Here is a 10,227-nt window from a genome sequence, read left to right as displayed (position 1 = left end):
GCTGCAGCCTGGGCTCTCGGGGCACAGTGGACAGCATGCGTGAGCCTGTGCTAACGAGGGCAGATGGGCAGGGAAGAGACGCCCTGGCCGTTGAGTGTCTGAGTAAGTGGAGAAATACAGGATGAGCTACTCCCCCGGTTTCCCCAGGGCAGGACACAGTGAAACTGACTCAAAGTTTTCAGGCTCTTAGAAATGGGGGCAGGAGGTAGGAGCCAGGGGCCAGACCGAGTCATGCAGAAATTTGAGGCTGGAAGAACCAAAGTTCAAGGCCTGCCTGAGCAATTTAGTGAGACCCTGTCTCAAAGTAAAAGGTAGAAAGAGGGCTGGTAATGTAGCCAGGCCCTGACTTCTATCCTAGTACTTGCAGACTGTGGCAGGAAGATCGCTGAGACTTGGAGGCCAGCTTGGGCTATGTAGTAGATTCCAGGCTAGCCTGGGGTACAGTGTAAGACTCCCTTCAAAACACATTCTCTCTGTCTCTGTTTCTCGGTCTCTCTCCAAGGCAAGAAGCTGAGACCGTCTTCCATTACAGGATGGTAGAGGGCTGGTTAGGACAGGTCTTCAGTTTCCCTGTCTGCCTGAGGTCCTTTCCAGTCCAAAGCTTGTCTTAGAGGTCCTCAAGAGGTCATGGCAGAAGGTGATGTCTACCCCAAGATAACTTCAATCTCCTAAACCCCAAATCCTGTTGGTCTCCTGATCCCTCTCATCTCCAGTGTACCAGGGACCAGGCAACAGAGTGAGTGTGCTGGGGACCAGAGAAACAGAGAGACCGTGTGGAGGGAAGAGAGCAGAAAGAGAAAAGGGAGACACACAGAGGGCCTGCCCGCTTTTTAGGCTGGCCCACGGTCCCAGGCCGAAGAAGTGATTAAGGACAGAACCCTTACAGCCAGAACATCAAATAAAGGGTAGGCTGTGTGTGTGTGCATGCATACCATGGCATGATTATGGTGATCAGAAGACAATGTGTGGGAATCAGTTCTCTTCCTCCACTAAGTAGGTTCTGGGAATAGAACCCAGGGCTTTAGGTTTGGCAGCAAGCACCTTTACCAGCTGAGACATTTCAGACTTCAAACGTGCTGTGTGGCTGATAACCTTGAACTCCTGGTCTCTGTCTTCTAAGAACTGGGCTTTTAGGAGTATTCTACCACATCGGCAGGTTCAAGGCCAGCCTGGTCTACAGAGTGAGAGTGAGTTACAAGACAGCCAGGGCTACATAGAGAAACCCTGTCTCAAAAAACAAATAAAAAAGGTGTATCGGGTGGAAGCGGCGATCTCTTGTTTTCATCACATAGACACCTACTGCAAAGATGGTCAACGTACCTAAAACCCTGAGGACTTTCTGTAAGAAATGTGGCAAGCATCAGCCTCACAAGGTGACCCAGTATAAGAAGGGCAAGGATTCCCTGTACGCCCAAGGAAAGCGGCGCTACTATCATGATCATCGGAAGCAGAGTGGTTACGGTGAGCAGACAAAGCCGATCTTCCGAAAGAAGGCCAAAAACTCAGGCTTGAGTGTGTTGAGCCCAACTGCAGATCCAAGACGGTGCTGGCCATTAAGAGATGCAAGCATTTTGAACTGGGAGGAGACAAGAAGAGAAAGGGCCAAGTGTTCCAGTTCTAAAACTTGTGTTTTCTGAGAGGAAAATACTGAAGCAGTAGGAAAATTACCTGTTAGAAACTAAAGTTATTGTTACTGATTAAAAAAAAAAAAAAAAAAAAAGGGTATATCACCATGCCCAACTCCACCACCATTCAAGTTTGTTTGAGATTTGGGAAGGGATTATTTATTAATGACATTTTATTTTATATTTATTTTGAGATTTAAAATTTTACTTATTAAAAGTTTTAAATTAAAATTAAATTTTTAATTAAATATTTACTTTTCCCTTTTATGCCAGGTGGTGGTGGTGCATGCCTTTAATCCCAGCATTTGGGAGGCAGAGGCAGGCAGATCTCTGAGTTTGAGGCCAGCCTGGTCTACAGAAGGAAGTCCAAGACAGGCAGGGCTACACAGAGAAACCCTGTCTCAAAAATAGATAGATAGATAGATAGATAGATAGATAGATAGATAGATAAAATAAACTTCCTCTTTAAGTTAAATGGTTAGGGTGTTTTTGGCTTTTGTTTTGTTTTTAACTTTTATTTTTTGATTTTCAAGACAGGGTTTATTTTGTTTGTTTGTTTTGTTTTTCGAGACAAGATTTCTCTGTGTAGCCCTGGCTGTCCTGGAACTCTTTGTAGACCAGGCTGGCCTCGAACTCACAGAGATCCTGCCTGCCTCTGCCTCCCGAGTGCCGGGATTAAAGGTGTGCGCCACTGCCGCCCCACTGGCTTTTCTTATTCCGACCCCGTGTTAGATGTGGACACAGGCAGCAGTGCGCATCCTGCTGTGTGAAATAAATTACTGATGGACAGTCTGCCCTGTCCCATCAGTAGCTGGCTTGTCAGTGTGCTGGAAAGGAGGATGCACAGAGGGGCTGGTCAAGACCAGGAGAAGATCCCTCTGACATCCTAGTGGTCCTCCATGGGGAGTCCTTCCCAGCTTCCCCTACCTTATAACAACCTCCCCCATCAGCAACCCCTCATCTTCAGTGCCCATCACATCCATTCACTATTATGTTTGTATCCATTATTCAAGAAACAAACAAACAAAGTGACCCCCCCCCTCAAAAAAAACCAAAAACAACAACAAAAACCTCAAAAAAAAAAAAAAAATCCAAAAACCCCACCACGCACTCTCTGGAATGTGAAGATGTTTACCCTGAGTCCTCACGTTTAAGAAGCTCATTGTCTATTAGAATACCAGTCACGCTCACAGTGCACAGTGAAGAACAATGACTAGACACAGCCACCCTCTACTGGGCAGGGCAGATATTGTCCCCACTGGAGGGATGAGTAAACTGAGGTTCAGTGAAGGTGAATGAAAACTCAGAAGCCAGCCCTTCTGTCTCTCTATCTACTTTGCCCAAACTCTCCATCTCAGGTTCAGCCATGTCTTCTGTTCATCTCCCTTTCCGTGAGTGTCTGCTAAAGCACCAGACAGCAAGAACCCAGCTCTTGTTCTAGGCCTGGAGCAGGGTCCTGGGGCCCCCTGATGGGTCAGTACTAATATTCTTTTGCTGACTCTCAGGTCATCCAACGAGTCCCAGTGTAGTGGCTAAGATGGTGGTGAGCTGGCCTTTGGCTGACGATGAGCAGACCATTGCTCCTCTGTTCATCCATCCTTCTGTTCACTCTCCTGTGAACTCTATCCATTCCTAAACCCATCTCCCCACGTCAGAGACAGGAGGATTGCTGCAATTTGGAGGCCAGCCTGATCTACACAGTGAGACTCTGTCTTAAAAACAGCAACAACAGACAGATGTGGTGGCGCACGCCTTTAATCCCAGTACTCAGCACTCAGGAGGCGGAGGCAGAGGCAGGCAGATCTCCATGAGTTCAAGGCCAGCTTGGTGTTGAGTTCTAGGCAGCTAGGGCAGCATAGTGAGATGCTGTCTCAGTAACAACAAACAATAGCACAATAACGGCAGAAGACTGAGCTTTGAGCAAGTGAAGGTCAGTCTCCCAGCTTCCCCTGGAACTGTCACATGCTCCATCTCCATTTCCAGAGTCCCAATTAATCCCAGTTTGTTTCACATGTCTATACACCGTCGTCATCGTCATCGCAGAAGCCGGAGACTGTGGACTTGGACATGCTGTTTGCTTCCTCCCTGCTCCCTCTCCCCCTTTGGCAGGCGCATCACCTCCTGCAGGGAAGGAGCGGCTGGATTCCCAGCTCTTCCCTGCTCTCTCCTCACCCCTTCTCCTCCCTTCCTGGGGCTGTCAGTTTAATGGACAGGTATTCAATTCCAGCCTGGCAGGTGTCTGGAAATGCCAGCACTGCGCTACAGCAGTGTGTGAAGTTCATTCTCAGGAGAGCAGCAGATGCTGCCTACCACCTGCAGATCAGCGTCTCCCCTCTGTGTATTCCCACCAGACCAATGTGGGTGCCCCTGAGTTCTCCACTGTAGCTCAGCTGAACTTGGGGAGCCTGCAGAGGAACAGAGAGCCTCCCTGAGTGCTGCCTATGGTGGCTGGCTCCCAAGTGCTGGTGCTATCCATTCAGTCCTTAGCAGGACTGCTTTTGAACTATTAAGAGCATGTAATAGCTAAGACATACTGCTCCTGCAGCCCGGGCCAGATAGGCAGCTCTTGGCTTCTCCAGCCTGCACAGGCTGCTGCTGTTCTCTATCACCCTCACACAGGATGGAGCCAGTAACTGTCTGCTCACTCTCAGCCTGGAGAATACGTGGAGGACCTGCCCAGAGAGCTCTGGAATCCCGGATATTGGGGCTGGTGCATGGGCCACAGCCCACTGTGTTATTCCTGGAAGGCCTGGACACACCCAACCCCTCTATGAGTCTTGGGGAGAAGGACTCAGGGTTTGTGTTAGGTATGGGCATGCAGCTGGAAAGGATGATCTCAGCTGGGCATAACAATGGCACACGCCTTTAATCCCAGCACTCAGGAGGCAGAGGCAGGTGGATCTCTGAGTTTGAAGTCAGCCTGGTCTGCATAGGGAGTTTCAGGACAGCCAGAGCTACACAGAAATACCCTGTCTCAAAACAAAGCAAAACCAAACCAAAACCAAAACCAAACCAAAACAAACAAACAAACAAAAAACAAAACACAAAACAAAACAAAAAACAACAAACCCACAACAAACAAACAAACAAAAAAGGAGAGGCTAATCTTTCAGGGTTAGGGATAAACTGGAGAAGCTGGGTTGAAAGTAGCAGACCCACAAGTTAGTGAGATGCTCACCCAGTAAAGGCACTCACCACCCAGCCTGATTACCTGAATTTGATCCCCAGGACCCACTGACTCCCACATGTTGTCCCCGAACTTCATGCTGTGCCATGTGCTTCCTCCTCCCACACGGTGTGGAGACTGGAGCATGTCAGCTACAGCCAGATGAGAGAACTGGGCAGCCCAGCCCAGGGACAGCACTGAGTGATGTCTCAGAGGAAGCGGGGGAAGACCACCACAGCTGCCTTCTGGTCATGCCCTGCCCGCCATGTCCACTCCACTCCTGCTCAGTTATCTGTTTCCTCTTTCTCTGACATCTTCTTACCTGTCCCCAAACCCCAAGACCTCCACCTACCCACATACCCCAATGAGGCATCACGATTCCTAACGAAATGGAACCACTGCCGGATGAAATATATTACTATTAAATACTTAATTCTTCTAGTGAGCAGAGAGCAGGCAGTATGAATACGATTATTAAAGAAAATTACTTTGGCTGATCAGATATTTCTGCATGCTAATTTCTGACCCCTCTCTCCTCACTCTCGCTTCTTGTCCCTTAGAGACCAGGACAGATAAAATTCCATCACAAATAGCTGATTACTAAGGCTCACATTAAAAAATCACATTTTCCCTTGCCTCCCTCTTTCTCTGGTATCTTTTTTATGCTGATGTCCTTGCTTGGAGAATGGGTAACCCTAGATAGCAGAGCTACGGGTTGGACATCAGGGAATCCTTGTTCTTTCTCACGACATATCTACTATTCCAAACTAGATAGGCGGCGCATGAGCTCGAGGGAGATCTCAGAACTCTAATCACAGCAGCTTGTTCCAGTGTTCTGTTTCTAAGAACGCGGTGGGGCTGCCCTCTAACCAAGACACCAACCGAGCACAGGGTGGAATGCCAGGGCCTAAGAGAGGAGCCGGAAGTGACATGAGGCTCCGCCCCAAGGGGAGGGACTTCCTCACTGTTCAGCGCTTTCTGATTGGAGAAGTTTTAGGTTTTTCTAGAGAAAACTCTAGTGAACTTTATTTACTCATTAAGTCCCCAGACTTTCATGTGTGAATATATATGTATGTCTAACATGTAACTCAGAAATTAGGTTAGTCTGTTTCCACACCTTGTTTTTTCCCCCCATCTGCAAAATGCCCCCCCCCGTGTGTGTGTGTGTGTGTGTGTGTGTGTGTGTGTGTGTGTGTGACTTATTAGAATGAGGACTTGTGAGTTAAAATGTGGGTCCCAGAACCCACATTTTTTTTTAAGGCAGGATTTCCCTGGCTGGCATGGAACCCACCCCCTTGTGGACCAGTCTAGTCTCAACTTTACAGAGATTGGCCTACCTCTGTTGTGCTGGGACTCTTTTTTTCCTGTCTTGCTATGTAGCCCTGAACTCATCTTTTTGACATAAGCCTCCAGCCAGACTGATGGGTTACAGATGTGAGTCACTGAGCCCTGATTTGACTAGGCTCCTTTTATCTATCTATCTATCTATCTATCTATCTATCTATCTATCTACCTACCTATCTATCTATCATCTATCTAGCTAGTGCACATGTGTTGTGCATACGTGTCTTTGGAGTGTGTGTGCTCCAGTGCACTTGTGGAATCAGAGGACAGCCTTCTGGAGTCCCTCCTTCCATCACATGGGTCCTTATTGTTGAACTCAGGTCATCAAGACTTGGTGGCAAGCAATGTTACCTTCTGAGTGGTCTCTCCAGCCTTTGACAAGTTTCTTAACACCTCTTGGATTGTCTTCTGAACAATTCCTAAAGCCCCTGAACCCCTTCTCAGTTCAGCTTACCAACGCCAGAGCACTTTTTACTTTTCTGACAGTTGGAGGTGGTGAGGGGAGCCTGCTAAAAATACAGCCATCCCCAGAACCCCAAAAGCCTTCAATTTACCTGCTTTTATAAAAAGATGCTTTCTTAGGTGTCACCCAGAGGAAGGTATAATTACAGCCTGGGAATGTTAATTCCTTTGCTCCTGGTATTCAGGATCTCTGCTCTGTGGGGCTCCTGTCCTCCTCAGAGTCTTGGAAAAGGAGATGGGCAGGCACAGGAGGGGACCACAGTGGGAGGCATACCAGCCTGGAGCCTGCAGGGCATAGGACAACTGGGTGAAGCCTAGAGGAATCTCCTGCATGCATGTCTGGGGCCAGACAAAGTGGTACCGGACAGAGACCCAGCCAGGCTGTGGCAGGGGCCTGTTTCATATAGTAACATCATGCTTCATCAATGGTGTTCTGGCCAGCCCCCAGTTCACTTTCTCGATTTTTCCTGGTGTGGAGGAGGGGTGCTGGCTCCAGTGTCCTTCCCTCTAGGTCACAGTGAGGTGGCATACCTTTGGGTATATGGGAAGCATCTCATAGTAGTCGACACGGTCTTTCCTTCCTAACATTTTTCTTGCAAACCCAGTGTTGGCACTGGAGTAAGCACTGGATCACAGTGGCAGAATTCACAGTGTAGACAGGGAGCAGAGCATAAACACAAATAAAAAGAACATAAATCTCACGTTGTTTATAGTGGTGCACACATTTAATCCCAGCATTAGGTAGTCAGAGGCAGGAGGATCTCAAGTTCAAGTGAGTTCAAGACCAGCCTGGTCTACATAGTGAGTTCAGGGCAGCCAGGGCTATGTAGAGACACTGTCTCAAAACAAAGAAAACAAAATAAAATGAAACAAAAGCTGAACAAATGAACTTAGTGGAAACAAAACTGCTGAAGAAGAAAGGACCCAGGTTAGAGAGATGGCTCAGAGGTTAGAACACTGGCTGCTCTTGCAGAGCACGAAAGTCCTTTGCCAGCACACACATGGCAGCTCACAACTATCTGTTAACTCCAGTTCCAGGAAATCTGATGCCTTCCTCTTCTGGTCTTCTCAGGTACTGCACACATGGTGCACAGACATACATGCAGGGTAACACTCATACACATCAAATAATTAAAGAAATCTTCATTAATCTTTTAAAATTCATTGTTTTATTTTTGTACGTAGGTGTTTTGCCTGCATGTATGTCTGCACAGCATTCACATGTATAGTGCTAGAGGAGACCAGAGAGAACATTGGATTCTCTGGAACTAGAGTTACAGATGCATAATAGCAACAACGTGAGTACTTGGAATTGAACCTGGTGAGCCTTATTTCCAGGCCCCATGAAGTAAATCTTTTTTTTTAAAAGACTTACTTATTATGTATAGTGTTCTGTCTGCATGTGTCCCTGAAGGCCAGAAGAGGGCACTAGATCTCATTACAAATGGTTGTGAGCCACCATGTGGGTGCTGGGAATTGAACTCAGGACCTGTGGAAGAGCAGTCAGTCCTTTTAACCACTGAGCCATCTTGCCAGCCCCATGAAATAAATCTTAAAAAGAAGGAGGAAGAGGAGGAGGAAAAGATTGAGGGATCCGATTTAGGACCTGTCCTGACGCCTACCCTCACACCTAGGCATCTCAGCGTCTTAAGAGGGAGCTCAGAAAATGATTTCTGGAACAGACAACTAGCTAGAATGGCCTGGGAGGACCAGAGTAGAGGGTCTCTCTCAATAGACCCTGTTCTAAGAGGGGGAAGTTGAAGGCTGAGCTCCATTCTTCAGCCTGGTTCAGGTCAGGGCAGAGTAGGTGAACCTACAGGGTGGCCTAATGGTCCAATGTGAGTGGCTATCTTGCTCCACCTCCACTGAGTGGAGGATCTTGGGAGCAAAGGTGGGGGTGGGCTCGCTGACCCTCTGGGGAGCTGGCTGGCCTGAGATGCTGTGGAACACTGGTCCCGAGGCTGTATATACACAGGGCCTGGAATGTTTATTTTTCCTTATTGACTTTCTCCAAATAAACCCCTGGCCAGCAGAAAGGGCTCCGAGCAGCAGCTGTTTACCCAGTGTTTGTGATAAAGGGCCTTCTCCATAGCAACAGGTGGCAATGGGCAGCTTTGGGGGACAGGGTTGTGCTTACTCAGTGGGAAAGAAAAAGAGAAAGAAGGAGGAGGGAGATCAGGGTGGAAGGAAGTAGGGGATGAAAGAGAGAGGAAGAGTCTGAGAGAGGGAGGGAAAGGGGAAAAGGAGGGAGAGAGACAGGTCCAATGGGAGATGGGTGGAGTGTGGTGGGGGTAGCAGGGGTGAGGGGGGGGGGGAGGCTGGAAAGTGAACAGAAGGAGCAGAAAACCTAGGAGGAACTGAACAGTTCCTGTCCACATGGCAGCTTCTCTTTCTTTCTCTCTTCCTTCCTTCCTTCCTTCCTTCCTCCCTCCCTCCCTCCCTCCCTTCCTCTCTCCCTCCCTCCCTCCCTTCCTCTCTCCCTCCCTCCCTCCCTTCCTTTCTTCCTTCCTTCCTTCTTTCTTTCCTCCCTCCCTCCCTCCTGCTCTCTCTTTCTTTCTTTCTTTCTTTTTTTTGATTTTTCAGGACAGGGTTTCTCTGTGTAGTTTTGGAGCCTGTCCTGGATCTCACTCTGTAGACCAGGCTGGCCTCAAACTCACAGAGATACGCCTGGCTCTGTCCCCCAAGTGCTGGAATTAAAGGTGCGGTCCACCACCACCTGGCCAGCTTCTCTTTCTTAAAAAAAAAAATTATTTTGTTACATTTATTGTATGTGTGTGTTTTGCCAGCACGTGTGTACATGTACCACATGCATGCCTGGTCTCTGTGGAGATTAATAGAGGATGTCAAATACCCTGGAACTGGAGTTACAGATGGTTGTTAGCCACCATCATGGGGGCTGGAAACCCAACCTACAGCCTTTGCAAGAGCAGCACATGCTCTTTACGACGGAGCCGTGTCTCCAGGCTCTAAGGGCCTGCTTCACTTTTTTTTTTTTTTTTTTTTTTAACGTGTCTATGTATATTTTTGTGTGTATGTGTACATGTGGGTGTCCAGGGAGGCCAGGAGAGGGCCTCTGGTCCCTTGGAGCTGGCATCACTGGAGCCAGTGTCTTTATCTCAGGCTTCTACTTCTGCATTACAGAACTGGGGGAGGCCATGTTCCTGATGCTCAAAGACACCAAGGTGGTAGTGTGTTCCCAAAGAAACCCCAAGGCACTAATACCATGTCCTTTCCAGCACTGGAGAGGACAGACAGACAGACAGACACACACACACACACACACACTCACACACTCACACAGACAGACAGACAGACACACACACACACACTCACACAGACAGACACACACACATACACACACACACAGACACACACTCACCCACTAACTTAAATAGGTCTCTTACGCTCCTGCTCCACCCCAAATCATGAGAGAGTCCACACTAAGCAAGTGTCAGTGGAAATTTGAGATGAAGTCAAGGCCAGCTCCAGGACTTGCCTGGGCCTTCCTGCTGCTGGTGCTAGTGTCCTCAAGACTTCTTGACTTGCAGCTGTGTCTGTCCTACCTCCCACTGCGGATGGCATTCCCCTGTGTTTCCTTTGTAGAAGGACACCTGTCCACATCATGTCTGA

The 10,227-nt window shown here is 48.2% G+C and overlaps 1 pseudogene; it reads left to right on the top strand.

Annotated features, from left to right (window-relative positions):
- Positions 1–1,307: 1,307 nt before the first annotated feature.
- On the top strand, positions 1,308–1,654 carry LOC118569282 (annotated as a pseudogene).
- Positions 1,655–10,227: the final 8,573 nt, after the last annotated feature.

The sequence above is a fragment of the Onychomys torridus genome, chromosome 18, assembly GCF_903995425.1.
Source record: "Onychomys torridus chromosome 18, mOncTor1.1, whole genome shotgun sequence".
NCBI lineage: Eukaryota > Metazoa > Chordata > Mammalia > Rodentia > Cricetidae > Onychomys > Onychomys torridus.
The sequence above is the reverse complement of the archived record's forward strand: the minus strand, read 5'-3'. Positions and strand labels throughout refer to the sequence as shown.